This window comes from Urocampus carinirostris, chromosome 13 (genome assembly GCF_059441175.1).
Source record: "Urocampus carinirostris isolate Australia breed hairy pipefish chromosome 13, RoL_Ucar_1.0, whole genome shotgun sequence".
Taxonomy (NCBI): domain Eukaryota; kingdom Metazoa; phylum Chordata; class Actinopteri; order Syngnathiformes; family Syngnathidae; genus Urocampus; species Urocampus carinirostris.
Window position 1 is genome coordinate 36,650,137 of NC_142361.1, and position 18,393 is coordinate 36,668,529.

An 18,393-nucleotide genomic window follows, 5' to 3' on the forward strand; every position below is an offset into this window, starting at 1 on the left:
GATTTATGTAGATCTAGCCAAATAGATCCAAACAAGTCTATCTGGACAGGTCTAGACAAACCATGTGAAATATTTTTGTAGATACACTACATTGATAGAATCATCTTCATAAATCCAGACAAATCTAGATAGATAGGTCTGGAGAAATTTACATAGTAGATTAATGTTGATTAGGTTGGGTCAAGGTAGATCTGGATAGATAAATCTAGCTAGGTCAAGGAATAGTTAGCTGTATCGATCTAAATTTTGTTCATGTATTGAAATATTTGATCAAAAACTGAAAGTTTCATAACATTGCTACATCAGAAGGTGACCTTGTTAGTTAGCAAGCCAGACAGACAGTAAGACAGACAGACAAGTAGCTATCTAGATAAATCGCTAACTTGCTAGCTGTATTCTAGAGGTCATCTCTAGACCATTGAACAATGAAAGCTCCTCCGCAATAATTCCCAGCAGGCACTTGTAATTTTCAGCGTTTCCAAAGTGCTGACGCGCTAATCGTTTTCATCAAACACCTTTGCCGTCTTTGTCTTCTTCCCGTCTTGACGTCCCTAAGCTAGGCTAATCGTCTCCCGGGAGAGGTTCGCGTAAATCTCGGAAGGATCGATGGAGGAAGGTGTTGATTTTGCAAACTCGGAAGATGAAGACGCTCCGGGGGGGGGGAAACTGCCGAGGCCAAACACGAAAATCCGGGCTAACGGTTGTGGACAATGTTCCCTGTAATTTTCCTTACGGGTCTGAGCGTTCACACAAAGTCGGTGAGCCACGCTTGAAACAACGGTGAGCGACCATAATCCCAAGTGTGGCAAGATCATTAATTATCAAACATGTCCAAAACTTGACATCAAGTTACATTTTGCTGAGTTTCCGGCAATGCAAAATGATTTTTCTCTTTTGAATGAATTGACTCATGTACTATTGCAAAGGTTGTACGGCCTACAAATGTCATTTGTTCTTACAATTCTTTCACAAGATATCCATTTCTTTTTATTTCCTGATATATTTTGTCGCATAATATTAACTTTTTGGGGGAGTTATTGAGTCGGTTGCAAGATACAGAACTGTACTTAATCCCATTTTTGAGTGGAAGTACAATGTTGGCATCAAGATTCACTTGATATCATTGGAAATTATTTGAATGCAACACAAACTTTTACTTATTTTTCCGTGTTTTTTTTTCTACTTTTTGGTACTTTTTTCTTTTTGTTCTCTATTTACTTTTTTCCTACATTTCTTTCTTTTCTTTTTTTCTGGCTTTTTTCTAAATTTTTCCTTCTTTTTTCTCTTCCTTTTGTTTCTTTTTTTCTCAGCTTTTCACTACTTTTTCATTTTGGTATTTTTTTTCTTTTTTGTTCTATTCCCCCTTCATTTAAGTCATTTTGTGCATAATTTTACATAAAATTTGGTCATGTTGGGATTAAAGAAGCAAAAACAACCTGAAGAGCCGTTTAGGACCCGAAAGAGCCGGTTCCTTTTAGTGAGCCGAGCCGAAGAAGCCGGTTCTCGACCAACTCTACTAACTTCACTCAACTTCATCCTACTTCGACTCGACTTCAAAATACCGCATTTAGGACACAACGTCAGGGGAACCCGTGTACTTTTACCTTCATGGACTGTAACTTTGACTTAAGTCGCTTCTTAATTATGAAATGAAGCTCAGAAGGTAGAGCGCTCGTCTTAGGATCAAGGGATCCCAGTTCGAATCTTGGCTCGCCCGTGTTACATGTCGAAGTGTCCTTGGGTAAGACACTGAACCCCTAATACCCCCAATAAGCAGGTTAACGTCTTACATGGCTGCACGGCCGCTATTGGGAAATGTGAAGCACACTGTAAAGCGCTTTGGGAAGTCTTGACTTGAAAAGTGCTATATAAATGCAGATCATTTCATTTCATTTCCTTTTGTTTCTTTTTTTTCTCAGCTTTTCACTACTTTTACATTTTGGTATTTTTTTTCTTTTTTGTTCTATTCCCCCCTTCCTTTAAGTCATTTTGTGCATCATTTTACATACTATTTGGTCATGTTGGGATGAAAGAAGCAAAAACAACCTGAAGAGCCGTTTAGGACCCGAAAGAGCCGGTTGCTTTTAGTGAGCCGAGCCGAAGAAGCCGGTTCTCGACAAACTCTACTGACTTTACTTTTCAACTTCGTTCGACATTGACTTCAAAATACCGCATTTAGGACACAACGTCAGGGGAACCCGTGTGTTTTTACCTTCATGCACTGTAACTTTGACTTAAGTCGCTTCTTAATTAGTCATTTTGAGCCCTGATTTTTGTGCGCTGGCTAGATTTTCTTGTGCGCTGAGAATGTGCGAGCAGTGCGCAATTGCGCACGCTGTGGAGGTAGCCAAATTAAAGCTCGGAGGTCGCTAAACGCTATTTCTTCAACGCGGCTTTTGTATCGTGTCCCTTGCATGTCTATGAAATATTCAATGACCCCTATTGGCTTTGCATGACTTCCTTTCCATTAAGGTATCACGGCATATTCATGTCACGATACCGATCGGCACGGTAACGGACTAATATCACGTCACAGTTATCGCTTACCCAATTAGAAGACGCGATATTTTGTTGCACGACCAGTGTTGAGTAGGGTTACTTTAACTGGATTACTTTCAATGACTTTTGGATGACTCCAATACCAAATATGCTAATAAAAGACAAAAGAAACTAAATATGAATAAAATGATGACTCACAACACGTGGTAAGCTTTCTCTCCTGGCTTTGATCTCCGGCAAAACGGACATAAAATGCGACAGAAACAAAATGAAAATAAATCCAAACAGCTTGCCAACATCATCTTTGCCGTTCCATGTATTCCGTTACTCCCCAAGCCTGCACAAAATTTAGTCATTTGATTTCTATTTAGTTTCTTTTGTCTTTTATTAGCATATTTGGTATTGGAGTCATCCAAAAGTCATTGAAAGTAATCAAGTTACAGTAACCCTACCCAACCCTGTGCACGAAGTCTACATCCTACTTGACTATAAAAACAAGCTCAACATATAACCAGTAGTAATATAATGAAGCATTATTCTTGATATTCTTAAAATATTATGTTTATTATTTTACTTTAAAGATAAATTTGTATTATCTAGCTAAAAACGGTAGCTCTAGGTCACAGGTGTCAAACAGGCGGCCCGCGGGCCAGATCAGGCCCGCTAAGGGATTGAATCCGGCCCGCGAGACAACACTCAGAGAAGCGCAAGAGAAAAACAAGCTGCAGGTTGATTGGATGTTGTCAAAGCCAGGTGCCTCGACACTGTACATGTATTTCTCTCTCTCTCTCTCTCTCTCTCTCTCTCCTCTCTCTCTCTCTCTCTCTCTCTCTCTCTCTCTCTCTCTCTCTCTCTCTCTCTCTCTCTCTCTCTCTCTCTCTCTCTCTCTCTCTCTCTCTTCCTGTCTCTGTCTCTCTCTCTATATCTCTCTCTCTCTGTATCTCTCTCTCTTTCTGTATCTCTCTCTCTTTTGCTCTCTCTCTTTTCCACCCCTTTTCTCCCACTCTCTGTCTCTTTCACTCACTGTGTCTCTCATATCTCTTCCTTTGTTGCTCTTCGTTTCTCTCTCTCTGTGTCTTTTTAACTTATTTTGCTCTAACTTCCTTTTTTCCTTTTCTCTCTTTTCTCTTTCTCTCTTCCTACCCTTCGCGCTTTCTTTTCCCTTTTCTGTCTTTCTATTTCTCTTTGGATTTCTTTCTTCCTCTCCCTTTCATTTCCCCCTCTCTCATTACTTTTTATCTCTTTTGTTTCTCACGCTCTCTCCCTCTCTTCTTTTTCTTTCTTTGTCCCACCCTCTCTCCTTTTCCCTCCCTCTTTCTTTCATTTCTTTACCTCTCTTTTTCTTTCTCTTTAATCTACTAGTCCGGCCCCGACAGAATGTTTGTTCTATCGTGTGGCCCCCGAGTTAAAATGAGTTTGACACCCCTGCTCTAGGTGGATGTATTTATATAGACCTATCTTGTTCTATTTATCTAAGTAGAGGTAGCTCTAGATAGATATATCTACATAGACCAGGAAAATTGTCCTAGAAACGTAGACCTCGCCAGATGTAGGTGGTTCTAGCACGATAAAGCAGGATTTTAACAGTTATCAGTATCGGGAACAAGAAAAACAAAGCGTTATCGCGCCTTGCTAATACTCATGGCGCTAATGTGAAACGACCTTCCCGCTGAGGTAAGGTCAACTGTAGCATCATTCTCGCAGGACAATAGTGAGACCAAAAGCCCCGAGGAAGTCTCGGTCACCAGATGGAGGAAGTGCGCTAGCGAAGGAAGGCAATTAGCTTCGCTCTAATCCTCCGTCTGCCTTCAACGTCCTCACCTCGGATGGGAAAAAAACCTGACGGTGCAGAATGATGAATAAGACATTCGGCGCTTTTATCTTTTAATTGCGTCCTTTGTCTTCATTTAGCATCTTTTGTCTCACCTGAACATCGCCATTTCAATCTTTCGAGTTAGTGTTCGCCTCCGGGATACGACATGAATCCTTTCTCCGGTAAAAGCATTAGTCTTCCGTGAGTTGAACTGGTAAGGTGGAGTGGTGGGTGGATGCAGTGGAAAGGGGAGATTGAAATCGAAACTTTTTTCAACACTTCCACTTTCGAGGGTTGTAATGTCCTTGAAAAATGTCCTTGCTTTAATCACCTTATTATCAATTGTAGTACCGATTGCCGATTGGTTACTGGCATGGAACTTATTAAGAATAGATATTTGTACACCTTCTTGATAAATGCAAGCTCCGTTTCTATGGTGGTAATGATTTTGCTTCTCCTTTTAGCATCACTGCAAGTCTTGATAACCAAAGCTAAAAAAATGTTGTACGAACTTCCGTACTGAAAGAAGAGAAAAAAAAGCGTCATTGTGGGAAGTTGTTAAGCTAGTAGTATACGTCAGCATATCTAGGATGCTGTGACGGATTTCAATAGAAAACAGCATGTTATATCATTGGTTACAGACTTATTACCTAAAAAGGGCAAAGGTGCTTGTGCCTTCTTCATATTTTTTGATAGCTGCAAGCTTCTCTTTCATGGTTATCATGTTTTTGCTTCTCCCTTGAGAATCATTTCCTCTTTAAAAACAGATGAAAAAATATAATATTGTGTCACCAACTTGCAAAGCCTTTATGAAGCACGCAAGATGAACTGAATCGAGAGAAAGGCATTGTGGGAGGTTGTTCAGCCAATAGTATTTTATCTTTTTCACAATGCCGTGATGAAGACCAATGGCAAACCAGGATCTTATAGGACCTCGACCAATAGCTCACAGGCATCTTAGTCAAACATAAGAACACTGCAAAGTTTTTTGGCAGATGAAATAATCAATTGTTGACTAGAACTAGGTAACTCGATTAGCAAATTCTCCAGCTGTATAGAGCTAGCTAGGAGAATCTAGCTAGCTATATAGATCTATCTAGAGGTATCTAGCTAGCTTGATAGAATTAGCCCATAGGATCTGCCTAGTTCTACCTTGCTCCTGTCAGGAACCGAAACAGGATCAGGACCCAAACGCGTGACGTTACTCACACAAGCCTTTTATTTCACGGTAAAAGGGGAGTCATGCATGTTAGGTAGCAGTCTGGCGTGGAATGATAGGAAGCCAGAGACCGATGAGATCGATACCAATTGCCCGAGCAGATATAGATACTGGACAGTACGGGACAGACAGGATTGATAATGAAACAGGATATCAAAATTAAACAGGACAAACCGGACGGGAACGAAAACTGGAGAGAATAATAAACAGGACTAAAATAGACGGGAACGAAACCGGAAACCGATATTAAACAGGACAAAAATAAACAGTAAAGGATTTTATACATTTGACTATAAAGGATTTTATACGATTTACTACAAGTTACATGTATTCAGTTAAATGTAATAAAGATATTTTCTGACTGTGCTCTCATTCAATTTACGTTGTCACTGTCTCTTTCTCTCTCTCTGTCTTTTTAACTTATTTTGCTCTTACATCCTTTTTTTCCTATTCTCTCTTTTCTCTTTCTCTCTTCCTACCCTTTGCACTTTTTTCCCTTTCTCTACTTCTGTCTTTCCATTTCTCATTGGATTTCTTTCTTCCTCTCCCTTTCTTTCCCCCTCTCTCAAGACTTCTCTTTTTATCTCTTTTGTTTCTCACGCTTTCCCCCTCTCTCTCTTTCTTTGTGGCCCGCGGGCCGGATCAGGCGGGCCGGATCAGGCCCGCTAAGGGATTGAATCCGGCCCGCGAGACAACACTCAGAGAAGCGCTAGAGAAAAACAAGCTGCGGGTTGAAATATGTCCACTTGATGTTGCCAAAGCCAAGTGCCTCGAACAAAGACACTGTACTTGTATTTATTTCTCTCTCTCTCTTTCTCTCTTTCTCTCTCTCTCTCTCTCTCTCTCTCTCTCTCTCTCTCTCTCTCTCTCTCTCTCTCTCTCTCTCTCTCTCTCTCTCTCTCTCTCTTTTGCACCCCTTTTCTCCCACTCTCTGTCTCTTTCACTCTCTGTGTCTCTCTTTTTCTCTTCCTTTGTTCCTCTTTGTCTCTTTCTCTTTCTGTGTCTCTTTAACTTCTTTTGCTCTAACTTCCTTTTTTCCTTTTCGCTCTTTCTACCCTTCGCTCTTTCTTTTCTCTCCTTCTGTCTTTCAATTTCTCTTTGGATTTCTTTCTTCCGCTTCCTTTTTTTCCCCCTCTCTCACGACTTCTTTTTATTTCTTTTGTTCCTCACACTCTCTCCCTCTCTCTCTTTCTTTGCCCCCCCCCTCTCTTTCTCTTATTTCTTTATCTCTCTTATTTCTTTCTCTTGAATCTATTAGTCCGGCCCCCGACAGAATGTTTGTTCTATCGTGTGGCCCCCGAGTTCAAATGAGTTTGACACCCCTGTACTAGTATATATACTGTATATGTATATATATATATATATATATATATATATATATATATATATATATATATATATATATATATATATATATATATATATATATATATATATATATATATATATATATATATATATATATTAGTTTAATTTTCGGTTTTTCGTCCGAACCGCCGTACTTTGAAAATCCAGACATTGTCCGAGTGGCCATTATCTCCCGGGCAAAGTACAGTTTGACTCTGTTTATTTTCAATAATTGCCGTGTTTTCAAAACCTAAATGATTGCAGGGACCGGCTAGACTTTTCCCAAGCGCTCCTTTTTTTTTTCAATTCGTGGGTGAAAAGGAAGAAATCTTAAGCCGGTCTTTAAAAGACGTGCCATTTGCTTCTCCGTTTTAGCCGTCACTTCCATTGTCCTTTTTATCTTCAGCCATCTTTTTTTTCTGCTACGTCCTGCTGCGAGCTTGTCTCAACGCGTGGCCTTTTGAAAGGTTTGACAGTTGAATTCAAAGCGGGGGGAGATAGAAAGATAGTGAAGAGGCTTTGGTCCAAAACCCGCGACCCGGGGGCTGCAATCAGGCCCCCGGGATGATGGTTTGCGGCCCCCGCCTTAATACCAGAGTTTAAAGGGACGGTGTGTGTGTTATGAGTCGCCTACTAATGGTAAAAAATTGTATTTATTCACTTGATTGATGCAGAACAACCTAATAGTTTGGGTTGTTCTAAACTAGGGGTCTCGAACTCATGGCTCTGGGGCCATTTGTCAGGACCAGAACGGAAACAGGACCCACTTGCGTAACGTTTTGTCACGGTTTTATTGGGAAGAAGGGAAAAGACTGCACACCCGATCGGGTGATCGCTGGTCTGGGTCGCTCTGAACGCGGAAGTGGAACTTCCATGGCGAGCGATGGCGGTGTCGGGAACGGAAAAAAACGTGTCAGTAGCCGGGATAGAAGAGCAAAAACGTGGTCAGGATCGGAAACAAGTCGAAAGCCAGGAGAGGAGAGTAGACGTGGTCGAGATCAAAAACAGATCGTAACGGGAGACAAACAAGAGCAGAAAACAGGACAGGCGAAAAAGGTGCTTGCCGTGTAAAAACCGACATTCGCAGACAGACCGACAAAAGGGGACTGACAGGACAGAGTTTAAATACTGACAGGGAGCTAATCCGTCAACAAGCTGCAGCTAGCGCCACACGGGCGGGGCCAATTGGGCGCCATGGCAACCGTGACACCATTTGCAGCCAACAAGATAATAATTTGAGGCCCCGCTTTAATATGAAAAGTAAAAGGGACAGTGTGTAGGCACCTCCTAGCGGTATAAAACAATCATCTATTCCAGGGGTGTCAAAGTCATTTTAACTCGGGGGCCACACGATAGAACAAACATTCTGTCGTGGGCCGGACTCGTAGATTAAAGAGAAAGAAAAAGAGAGATAAAGAAATAAGAGAAAGAGGGACGGAAAAGGAGAGAGGCCGGGACAAAGAAAGAAAAAAAGGGCGAGAGGGAGAGAGCGTGAGAAACAAAAGATAAAAAGTCGCAAGAGAGGGGGAAAGAAAGGGAGAGGAAGAAAGAAATAGAGAGACAGAAGGAGAGAAAAGAGAAAAGAAAGTGCGAAATGAAGTTAAAAAGACACAGAGAGAGAAAAGCGACAAAGAGCAACAAAGGAAGAGAAAAATAGAGACACAGAGAATGAAAATGAGACATTTTCGACACACTACCCCCCCCTTACGTATTTTTCGATGAGAATATTTGTATAGCCCTTAATCACAAAGAGTCTCAAAGGGCTTCACAGGATTATTACTACTACTATTTTTTCCGACTATTATTACAACATCCCCTGATCTGGAACCAACATGAGGGCAAGGAAAAACTCAAAAAATCTAAACATGAGGAAAATGAAGAAACTCCAAATGATCCCTACGTGTGAATGAGTGAGTGAATGCTTGCCTGTCACTGTGTGCCCTGCGACTGGCTGGCAACCAGTTCAGGGTGTCCCCTGTTCACTGCCCCATGATTGCTGGGATGGGCTCCGGCACCCCCGAGACCCGACTGAGGATAGGCGGTGCTGAAATGAGATGGATGACCGAACAGCGATTCCACTCGAGCAAAACGTCCCTCGAGCGATTTTTGGTATTTTTGTGGCGAGCTTGCGTGGGTTCAAATCCAGCTCCAGACTTCCTGTGCGGAGTTTGTATGTTCTCCCCGTGCATGCGTGGGTTTCCTCCGGGCACTCCGGTTTCCTCCCACATTCCAAAAACATGCATTTCAGGTTAATTGACCGGTCCAAATTGTCCCTAGGTGTGTATGAGCGAATGAGTTGTCTGTCTCCGTGTGCCCTGCGATTGGCTGGCAACCAGTTCAGGGTGTCCCCTGCCCACTGCCCGATGATTGCTGAGACGGGCTCCAGCACCCCCGTGACCCTACAGAGGATAAGCGGTGCAGCTGATGAGATGAGATGAGACATTCTATTTTATTATCATAATGTTTTTATCTGGAGTACCGGGGGTCTAGAATATGTTTGCTAATTAGCATAGGTTTCCATCATTAAACAACAATTTGACTTCCGATTTCCACCTCAGAACCGATTCGTGATGTTTCCTCGGGGTCTATGACGGAAAATGTTGTGTATGGTGTGAAAAATACACCGAGCGGGACGTCCTGTGAGTCATAAAGCCGTCTTTCTGGGTAGCGACCTCCCCCAGGGAGCGTATGAGGCAGGCCCCCTACATGAGCGTTGACCTTCTGCATTATTTAGAGGTCGTGGAAAGTGCAACTGGTGCCTAAGGACCAATCGGTTCTCGTTCGTCCCTCCGATTGTACGAATCGGAGGGATGTGACGACGGGAGACGTCTGAAAAATGTCTTTTCCGAGCTGAAGAATGTTTTTTTTTTTTTTTTCTGAGAGGGACAAAGAGGCGTTTTTGCGCCGCTCCATCTGCCGCCGGCATTAGTCTCAAGGTCATTGGTCAGCCGGGGTGAAGGTCATAGGGATGGGGAATGGATAGTGGCTGTCACAAGAACAAAAGGGGGATTGTGCAAGTCCTGTTAGCAAAATGATATTAGACGGTGCAGTTTAAAGCAGTCGGGGGGGAAACTCCCTCATTATTATATTTTTGCTCCCGTCGGTCTCCGGCTACGACCTGTTTTGATCCTGACCCAGTCCTGTCAATCCCCTCTTGTCAGTCCGTCTGCAAACCTCTGTTTATACAAGGCAAACCTTTTTTGACTCCCGCCTGTCCCGTTTTGGCTCCCCTCTGTCTCCGGCTACGACCTGTTTTGATCCTGACCGAGTCCTGTCAATCCCCTGTTGTCAGTCCGTCTGCAAACCTCTGTTTATACAAGGCAAACCTTTTTTGACTCCCGCCTGTCCCGTTTTGGCTCCCCTCTGTCTCCGGCTACGACCTGTTTTGATCCTGACCCAGTCCTGTCAATCCCCTGTTGTCAATCTGTCTGCAAACCTCTGTTTATACAAGGCAAAGCTTTTTTGACTCCCGCCTGTCCCGTTTCGGCTCCCGTCTGTCTCCGGCTACGACCTGTTTAGATCCTGACCCAGTCCTGTCAATCCCCTCTTGTCAGTCCGTCTGCAAACCACTGTTTATACAAGGCAAACCTTTTTTGACTCCCGCCTGTCCTGTTTTGGCTCCCCTCTGTCTCCGGCTAAGACCTGTTGTGATCCTGACCCAGTCCTGTCAATCCCCTGTTGTCAATCTGTCTGCAAACCTCTGTTTATACAAGGCAAAGCTTTTTTGAATCCCGCCTGTCCCGTTTTGGCTCCCGTCGGTCTCCGGCTACGACCTGTTTTGATGAAATGAAATGAAATGAAATGATCTGCATTTATATAGCGCTTTTCAAGTCAATGACTTCCCAAAGCGCTTTAAAGGTATGTCGAAAATATCGAAAAATACGTAAGGGGGGGTAGTGTGTCGAAAATGTGGAAAAAAAACAAAGGGGTTAGTATGTCGAAAATATCGAAAAATACGTAAGGGGGGGTAGTGTGTCGAAAATGTGGAAAAAAAACAAAGGGGTTAGTATGTCGAAAATATCGAAAAATACGTAAGGGGGGGTAGTGTGTCGAAAATGTGAAAAAAAAACAAAGGGGTTAGTATGTCGAAAATATCGAAAAATACGTAAGTGGGGGTAGTGTGTCGAAAATGTTGAAAAAAAACAAAGGGGTGAGTATGTCGAAAATATGGAAAAATACGTAAGGGGGGTAGTGTGTCGAAAATGTGGGAAAAAAAACAAAGGGGTTAGTATGTCGAAAATATCGAAAAATACGTAAGGGGGGGTAGTGTGTCGAAAATGTGAAAAAAAAACCAAAGGGGTTAGTATGTCGAAAATATCGAAAAATACGTAAGGGGGGGTAGTGTGTCGAAAATGTGGAAAAAAAACAAAGGGGTTAGTATGTCGAAAATATCGAAAAATACGTAAGGGGGGGTAGTGTGTCGAAAATGTGGAAAAAAAACAAAGGGGTTAGTATGTCGAAAATATCGAAAAATACGTAAGGGGGGGTAGTGTGTCGAAAATGTGGAAAAAAAACAAAGGGGTTAGTATGTCGAAAATATCGAAAAATACGTAAGGGGGGGTAGTGTGTCGAAAATGTGAAAAAAAAACAAAGGGGTTAGTATGTCGAAAATATCGAAAAATACGTAAGTGGGGGTAGTGTGTCGAAAATGTTGAAAAAAAACAAAGGGGTTAGTATGTCGAAAATATCGAAAAATACGTAAGGGGGGGTAGTGTGTCGAAAATGTGGAAAAAAAACAAAGGGGTTAGTATGTCGAAAATATCGAAAAATACGTAAGGGGGGGTAGTGTGTCGAAAATGTGGAAAAAAAAACAAAGGGGTTAGTATGTCGAAAATATGGAAAAATACGTAAGGGGGGGTAGTGTGTCGAAAATGTTGAAAAAAAACAAAGGGGTGAGTATGTCGAAAATATCGAAAAATACGTAAGGGGGGGTAGTGTGTCGAAAATATGGAAAAAACTCAAAGGGGTGAGTATGTCGAAAATATCGAAAAATACGTAAGGGGGGGTAGTGTGTCGAAAATGTTGAAAAAAACAAAGGGGTTAGTATGTCGAAAATATGGAAAAATACGTAAGTGGGGGTAGTGTGTCGAAAATGTTGAAAAAAAACAAAGGGGTGAGTATGTCGAAAATATGGAAAAATACGTAAGGGGGGTAGTGTGTCGAAAATGTGAAAAAAAAACAAAGGGGTTAGTATGTCGAAAATATCGAAAAATACGTAAGGGGGGGTAGTGTGTCGAAAATGTGGAAAAAAAACAAAGGGGTTAGTATGTCGAAAATATCGAAAAATACGTAAGGGGGGGTAGTGTGTCGAAAATGTGAAAAAAAAACAAAGGGGTTAGTATGTCGAAAATATCGAAAAATACGTAAGTGGGGGTAGTGTGTCGAAAATGTTGAAAAAAAACAAAGGGGTGAGTATGTCGAAAATATGGAAAAATACGTAAGGGGGGTAGTGTGTCGAAAATGTGGGAAAAAAAACAAAGGGGTTAGTATGTCGAAAATATCGAAAAATACGTAAGGGGGGGTAGTGTGTCGAAAATGTGAAAAAAAAACAAAGGGGTTAGTATGTCGAAAATATCGAAAAATACGTAAGGGGGGGTAGTGTGTCGAAAATGTGGAAAAAAAACAAAGGGGTTAGTATGTCGAAAATATCGAAAAATACGTAAGGGGGGGTAGTGTGTCGAAAATGTGGGTAAAAAAACAAAGGGGTTAGTATGTCGAAAATATCGAAAAATACGTAAGGGGGGGTAGTGTGTCGAAAATGTGAAAAAAAAACAAAGGGGTTAGTATGTCGAAAATATCGAAAAATACGTAAGGGGGGGTAGTGTGTCGAAAATGTGGAAAAAAAACAAAGGGGTTAGTATGTCGAAAATATCGAAAAATACGTAAGGGGGGGTAGTGTGTCGAAAATGTGGAAAAAAAACAAAGGGGTTAGTATGTCGAAAATATCGAAAAATACGTAAGGGGGGGTAGTGTGTCGAAAATGTGGAAAAAAAACAAAGGGGTTAGTATGTCGAAAATATCGAAAAATACGTAAGGGGGGGGTAGTGTGTCGAAAATGTGAAAAAAAAACAAAGGGGTTAGTATGTCGAAAATATCGAAAAATACGTAAGTGGGGGTAGTGTGTCGAAAATGTTGAAAAAAAACAAAGGGGTGAGTATGTCGAAAATATGGAAAAATACGTAAGGGGGGTAGTGTGTCGAAAATGTGGGAAAAAAAACAAAGGGGTTAGTATGTCGAAAATATCGAAAAATACGTAAGGGGGGGTAGTGTGTCGAAAATGTGAAAAAAAACCAAAGGGGTTAGTATGTCGAAAATATCGAAAAATACGTAAGGGGGGGTAGTGTGTCGAAAATGTGGAAAAAAAACAAAGGGGTTAGTATGTCGAAAATATCGAAAAATACGTAAGGGGGGGTAGTGTGTCGAAAATGTGGAAAAAAAACAAAGGGGTTAGTATGTCGAAAATATCGAAAAATACGTAAGGGGGGGTAGTGTGTCGAAAATGTGGAAAAAAAACAAAGGGGTTAGTATGTCGAAAATATCGAAAAATACGTAAAGGGGGGTAGTGTGTCGAAAATGTGAAAAAAAAACAAAGGGGTTAGTATGTCGAAAATATCGAAAAATACGTAAGTGGGGGTAGTGTGTCGAAAATGTTGAAAAAAAACAAAGGGGTTAGTATGTCGAAAATATCGAAAAATACGTAAGGGGGGGTAGTGTGTCGAAAATGTGGAAAAAAAACAAAGGGGTTAGTATGTCGAAAATATCGAAAAATACGTAAGGGGGGGTAGTGTGTCGAAAATGTGGAAAAAAAACAAAGGGGTTAGTATGTCGAAAATATGGAAAAATACGTAAGGGGGGGTAGTGTGTCGAAAATGTTGAAAAAAAACAAAGGGGTGAGTATGTCGAAAATATCGAAAAATACGTAAGGGGGGGTAGTGTGTCGAAAATATGGAAAAAACTCAAAGGGGTGAGTATGTCGAAAATATCGAAAAATACGTAAGGGGGGGTAGTGTGTCGAAAATGTTGAAAAAAACAAAGGGGTTAGTATGTCGAAAATATGGAAAAATACGTAAGTGGGGGTAGTGTGTCGAAAATGTTGAAAAAAAACAAAGGGGTGAGTATGTCGAAAATATGGAAAAATACGTAAGGGGGGTAGTGTGTCGAAAATGTGAAAAAAAAACAAAGGGGTTAGTATGTCGAAAATATCGAAAAATACGTAAGGGGGGGTAGTGTGTCGAAAATGTGGAAAAAAAACAAAGGGGTTAGTATGTCGAAAATATCGAAAAATACGTAAGGGGGGGTAGTGTGTCGAAAATGTGAAAAAAAAACAAAGGGGTTAGTATGTCGAAAATATCGAAAAATACGTAAGTGGGGGTAGTGTGTCGAAAATGTTGAAAAAAAACAAAGGGGTGAGTATGTCGAAAATATGGAAAAATACGTAAGGGGGGTAGTGTGTCGAAAATGTGGGAAAAAAAACAAAGGGGTTAGTATGTCGAAAATATCGAAAAATACGTAAGGGGGGGTAGTGTGTCGAAAATGTGAAAAAAAAACAAAGGGGTTAGTATGTCGAAAATATCGAAAAATACGTAAGGGGGGGTAGTGTGTCGAAAATGTGGAAAAAAAACAAAGGGGTTAGTATGTCGAAAATATCGAAAAATACGTAAGGGGGGGTAGTGTGTCGAAAATGTGGGTAAAAAAACAAAGGGGTTAGTATGTCGAAAATATCGAAAAATACGTAAGGGGGGGTAGTGTGTCGAAAATGTGAAAAAAAAACAAAGGGGTTAGTATGTCGAAAATATCGAAAAATACGTAAGGGGGGGTAGTGTGTCGAAAATGTGGAAAAAAAACAAAGGGGTTAGTATGTCGAAAATATCGAAAAATACGTAAGGGGGGGTAGTGTGTCGAAAATGTGGGTAAAAAAACAAAGGGGTTAGTATGTCGAAAATATCGAAAAATACGTAAGGGGGGGTAGTGTGTCGAAAATGTGAAAAAAAAACAAAGGGGTTAGTATGTCGAAAATATCGAAAAATACGTAAGTGGGGGTAGTGTGTCGAAAATGTTGAAAAAAAACAAAGGGGTTAGTATGTCGAAAATATCGAAAAATACGTAAGGGGGGGTAGTGTGTCGAAAATGTGGAAAAAAAACAAAGGGGTTAGTATGTCGAAAATATCGAAAAATACGTAAGGGGGGGTAGTGTGTCGAAAATATGGAAAAAACTCAAAGGGGTGAGTATGTCGAAAATATCGAAAAATACGTAAGGGGGGGTAGTGTGTCGAAAATGTTGAAAAAAACAAAGGGGTTAGTATGTCGAAAATATCGAAAAATACGTAAGGGGGGGTAGTGTGTCGAAAATATGGAAAAAACTCAAAGGGGTGAGTATGTCGAAAATATCGAAAAATACGTAAGGGGGGGTAGTGTGTCGAAAATGTTGAAAAAAACAAAGGGGTTAGTATGTCGAAAATATGGAAAAATACGTAAGTGGGGGTAGTGTGTCGAAAATGTTGAAAAAAAACAAAGGGGTGAGTATGTCGAAAATATGGAAAAATACGTAAGGGGGGTAGTGTGTCGAAAATGTGAAAAAAAAACAAAGGGGTTAGTATGTCGAAAATATCGAAAAATACGTAAGGGGGGGTAGTGTGTCGAAAATGTGGAAAAAAAACAAAGGGGTTAGTATGTCGAAAATATCGAAAAATACGTAAGGGGGGGTAGTGTGTCGAAAATGTGAAAAAAAAACAAAGGGGTTAGTATGTCGAAAATATCGAAAAATACGTAAGTGGGGGTAGTGTGTCGAAAATGTTGAAAAAAAACAAAGGGGTGAGTATGTCGAAAATATGGAAAAATACGTAAGGGGGGTAGTGTGTCGAAAATGTGGGAAAAAAAACAAAGGGGTTAGTATGTCGAAAATATCGAAAAATACGTAAGGGGGGGTAGTGTGTCGAAAATGTGAAAAAAAAACAAAGGGGTTAGTATGTCGAAAATATCGAAAAATACGTAAGGGGGGGTAGTGTGTCGAAAATGTGGAAAAAAAACAAAGGGGTTAGTATGTCGAAAATATCGAAAAATACGTAAGGGGGGGGTAGTGTGTCGAAAATGTGGGTAAAAAAACAAAGGGGTTAGTATGTCGAAAATATCGAAAAATACGTAAGGGGGGGTAGTGTGTCGAAAATGTGAAAAAAAAACAAAGGGGTTAGTATGTCGAAAATATCGAAAAATACGTAAGGGGGGGTAGTGTGTCGAAAATGTGGAAAAAAAACAAAGGGGTTAGTATGTCGAAAATATCGAAAAATACGTAAGGGGGGGTAGTGTGTCGAAAATGTGGGTAAAAAAACAAAGGGGTTAGTATGTCGAAAATATCGAAAAATACGTAAGGGGGGGTAGTGTGTCGAAAATGTGAAAAAAAAACAAAGGGGTTAGTATGTCGAAAATATCGAAAAATACGTAAGTGGGGGTAGTGTGTCGAAAATGTTGAAAAAAAACAAAGGGGTTAGTATGTCGAAAATATCGAAAAATACGTAAGGGGGGGTAGTGTGTCGAAAATGTGGAAAAAAAACAAAGGGGTTAGTATGTCGAAAATATCGAAAAATACGTAAGGGGGGGTAGTGTGTCGAAAATGTGGAAAAAAAACAAAGGGGTTAGTATGTCGAAAATATGGAAAAATACGTAAGGGGGGGTAGTGTGTCGAAAATGTTGAAAAAAAACAAAGGGGTGAGTATGTCGAAAATATCGAAAAATACGTAAGGGGGGGTAGTGTGTCGAAAATATGGAAAAAACTCAAAGGGGTGAGTATGTCGAAAATATGGAAAAATACGTAAGGGGGGTAGTGTGTCGAAAATGTGGAAAAATACATAAGGGGGGTTAGTGTGTCGAAAATGTGGAAAAACTCAAAGGGGTTAGTATGTCGAAAATATGGATAAAAACGTAAGGGGGGGTAGTGTGTCGAAAATGTTGAAAAAAAACAAAGGGGTGAGTATGTCGAAAATATGGAAAAATACGTAAGGGGGGTAGTGTGTCGAAAATGTTGAAAAAAAACAAAGGGGTGAGTATGTCGAAAATATCGAAAAATACGTAAGGGGGGGTAGTGTGTCGAAAATATGGAAAAAACTCAAAGGGGTGAGTATGTCGAAAATATCGAAAAATACGTAAGGGGGGGTAGTGTGTCGAAAATGTTGAAAAAAAACAAAGGGGTTAGTATGTCGAAAATATCGAAAAATACGTAAGGGGGGGTAGTGTGTCGAAAATGTTGAAAAAAAACAAAGGGGTGAGTATGTCGAAAATATGGAAAAATACGTAAGGGGGGTAGTGTGTCGAAAATGTGGAAAAATACATAAGGGGGGTTAGTGTGTCGAAAATGTGGAAAAACTCAAAGGGGTTAGTATGTCGAAAATATGGATAAAAACGTAAGGGGGGGTAGTGTGTCGAAAATGTTGAAAAAAAACAAAGGGGTGAGTATGTCGAAAATATGGAAAAATACGTAAGGGGGGTAGTGTGTCGAAAATGTGGAAAAATACATAAGGGGGGGTAGTGTGTCGAAAATATGGAAAAATACGTAAGGGGGGGTAGTGTGTCGAAAATGTGGAAAAAACTCAAAGGGGTGAGTATGTCGAAAATATGGAAAAATACGTAAGGGGGGGTAGTGTGTCGAAAATATCGGAAAATACGTATGGGGGGGTAGTGTGTCGAAAATATGGAAAAATACATAAGGGGGGGGTAGTGTGTCGAAAATATGGAAAAATACGTAAGGGGGGGTAGTGTGTCGAAAATGTGGAAAAAACTCAAAGGGGTGAGTATGTCGAAAATATGGAAAAATACGTAAGGGGGGGTAGTGTGTCGAAAATGTTGAAAAAAAACAAAGGGGTTAGTATGTCGAAAATATCAAAAAATACGTAAGGGGGGGTAGTGTGTCGAAAATGTGGAAAAAAAACAAAGGGGTTAGTATGTCGAAAATATGGAAAAATACGTAAGGGGGGGTAGTGTGTCGAAAATGTGAAAAAAAAACAAAGGGGTTAGTATGTCGAAAATATGGAAAAATACGTAAGGGGGGTAGTGTGTCGAAAATGTGAAAAAAAAAACAAAGGGGTTAGTATGTCGAAAATATGGAAAAATACGTAAGGGGGGTAGTGTGTCGAAAATGTTGAAAAAAAACAAAGGGGTTAGTATGTCGAAAATATGGAAAAATACGTAAGGGGGGTAGTGTGTCGAAAATGTGGAAAAATACATAAGGGGGGTTAGTGTGTCGAAAATGTGGAAAAACTCAAAGGGGTTAGTATGTCGAAAATATGGATAAAAACGTAAGGGGGGGTAGTGTGTCGAAAATGTTGAAAAAAAACAAAGGGGTGAGTATGTCGAAAATATGGAAAAATACGTAAGGGGGGGGTAGTGTGTCGAAAATGTGGAAAAAAAACAAAGGGGTTAGTATGTCGAAAATATGGAAAAATACGTAAGGGGGGGTAGTGTGTCAAAAATGTTGAAAAAAAACAAAGGGGTGAGTATGTCGAAAATATCGAAAAATACGTAAGGG